Source organism: Sorex fumeus, unplaced genomic scaffold (genome assembly GCF_029834395.1).
Source record: "Sorex fumeus unplaced genomic scaffold, SorFum_2.1 ptg000070l, whole genome shotgun sequence".
Classification (NCBI taxonomy): Eukaryota; Metazoa; Chordata; class Mammalia; order Eulipotyphla; family Soricidae; genus Sorex; species Sorex fumeus.
In genome coordinates this window covers 5,863,467-5,866,297 of record NW_026606127.1, presented here as the reverse complement: position 1 = coordinate 5,866,297, position 2,831 = coordinate 5,863,467, and the positions used below count along the sequence as shown (strand labels likewise).

At 37.9% G+C, this 2,831-nt stretch overlaps 1 pseudogene; it reads right to left on the bottom strand.

Moving 5' to 3' along the window:
• Positions 1-268: 268 nt before the first annotated feature.
• Positions 269-365, bottom strand: LOC130037149 (uncharacterized; annotated as a pseudogene).
• Positions 366-2,831: the final 2,466 nt, after the last annotated feature.

Genomic DNA, 2,831 nt, shown 5'->3' with positions numbered 1-2,831 from the left:
GTGATATTTTCTTGAAAACTTGTTTCCCAGCCTTTTACTTTTAGCCCATGGGTGCTTTGATTGTTCAGACATGTTTCTTGCAGGCAGCAGAATGTTGGGTTCAGTTTTCTAATTCATCTTCCTATTCTGTGCCTCTGAATTGGCACATTTAGTCCATTGACATTGAGAGAGATTGTTGTTTTGGGGATTTGTGCTCTCTTTATGTATAATTTTTGTACTTGTGGGGATTGTCTTAGCTTAAAGTATACCTGTTAATTCTTCTTGCAACAAAAATATGGAATGCTTTACAAGTTTGCATGTTATCTCTGTACAAGGACCATGCTCATCATTGTATCATTTCAATTTTAATATATGTGTTATCAAACCTATTAGGAGTTAATTTTTCCATATTTTTCTCTTCTTATTACTTTGACTGTTGTCCTTCCTCACTCCTATGGCAGACAATGATTGCTAATCAAGGAATGTATTTCAAAGCAGCATGAATAAATAGATTTAGAACTTTAATGTCCCAGAAATAAAAATATGGTTTTTACTATATTATCGTTTACCCTACCCCCTAGGCATTAGTTTTACAAAATAATTCTTTTGGAAGATGGTATATGAGTTTGTTTAATGTTGTTCCCTGAATCCTTCATTAAGAACATTAAAATAGAGCCTTTTGCTGTTCTCACCTCAGTCCTGTGTACATCTCCAGGAAAAGGTGGATGGTGTTGTCTGCACTTTGACCACCTTGAATGTATGTAGGATTTTTCTCCTGAAGGATGAGGTGAGGATCATATTGATGATTTCATTCCACCTTATTACAAGTTCAACTTGAATGGAAGGTGAGACTCATGAGGCTCCTATAAAGGACAGAACAAAGGGTCTCAGTGAAGTTTAATGGCCAACTCACATTAACAACATAGATGACTCAAAGTAACCTGTGTGCATCTTTGTGTGTAGTGAGTTTCATATCTACTGATAGTGATTGTCAGTCATGACACATGGGAAAAACAGACCTGTAATTAAAAAATCTAGTTCTCTGAGCAGAGTGGGGTCTCTGAGGTGATTGACCAAGTGCGTAGTAATTTATTACTAAGCACATAAGTATTTTGAATGATGTGTACTTTTCGATCTAAAATTAATTCCAAATATGTCTAAAACGACAGTGTCCTGACCTCGCACATGGCTTTCCTCACCGAGGCCCCTTGGAGGTGCCGGGGTGAATTTCCCTCACGGACCTGATTAGAGCCCTGGCAGCTGAAGACCTCTGCAACCAGCCATAGGTAGGCTTAAGACCACCCTTCCCAAGCTTGAAGGAGCCTCATGCATGTAGGAACTGGAAGAGGAACCCAGATGTGCAGAACCGGGGGATGAGATCTCTATGTCTGCTCAGATCAAGACTGTGCCCCCTCCTTCCAGATCCCCCATCTTCTAATAATTCAGTGCTACAACCACGAACTGCCCCTGGATCCATGTAATGCCATCAATGGCCAACATCCAGAGACTGGATCCTATTTAGAAGACAGCAACTCTGATTGTCCAGTTCTCACTCTCAGAGAACCTGGTAGGCTTCTGCGAGTATCTTTCCCGCATGGCGGAGTCTTTGTTTCTGGTCACTGTTTCTTTTGAGGTACAGAAGCTGCTTAATTTAAGATAGTCCCCTTTGTTTATCTCTGTTTCCAGTTGCTTGGCAAGTGGCGTGTTATATTTGAAGATACCTTTAGCTTCAATGTCGTGGAGGGATTTGCCGACCTTGTCATCAATGAACCTGAGGGATTCTGGTCTGATGTTGAGGCCTTTGACCCATTTTTATCTGACTTTTGTGCATGGTGTTAGGTAGAGGTCTGAGCCATTTTTTTTTTTTGCATGTAGCTGTCCAGTTTTTTCTGCACCGTTTGTTAAGGAAGACTCTCTTGAACCACTTCACATTTCTTTCTCCCTTATAAAGATTAGATGATTATATATTTGAGGGTGTGTGTCAGTATATTCAATCCTTTTCCATTGGTCTACAGCTGAGCCTTTGTTTGAGTCCCATGCTGTTCTCATTATTATCGTTTGTAGTAGAGTTTGAGGTTGGGGAAGGTGATGCCTCCATTGTCTTTTCCCCAAGAATTGCTTTAGCTATTCGTGTGCGTTTGTTGTTCCATGTGAATTTCAGGAGTGCTTGATCAATTTCTTTGAAGAATGTCATGGGTATCTTTATAGGGATCAAGTTGAATTTTTACAATGCTTCGTGGAGAATTGCCATTTTGACAATGTTAAATCTCCCATTCCATATGCAGTATATATGTTTCCATTTCCTCGTGTCCTTTTTAATTTCCTGATGTATAGGTCCTTTACCTCTTTAGTTAAGCTGATTCCAAGGTTCTTGATTTTCTGAGGCACGATTGTGAATGGGATTGCTTTTTCATGTCACTTTCTTCTCTCTCATTACTTGCATATAAAGAAGCCATAGACTTTTGGGTATTGAGTTTATAGCCTGCAATTTTACTATAAATGTCTATTGTCTCTGGGAGTTTTTCGTAGAGATTTTAGTATTCTCTGAATATAGTATGATATCTTCTGTGAAGAGTGAGAGATTATTTCTAATTTTCATACATGAAAAACCCTTAATATCTTTTTCTTATCTTTTTTCTCTTCCAAGTACTTCCAGTACTACATTGAACAGAAGTTCCAAAATGAATTTTTACTTAGCATATTCTGTCTGTAAATTTCTATGCTAAGAACGGTGGAATAAACAGTGATATCTTAGTAATTTACAAGTAAATTATGAAGACAGATAATTTAAAAGAATTTCTTTGTATAAATTTCCAAAATATGTAGCTTTTATTAAATATATTAAGAATAAA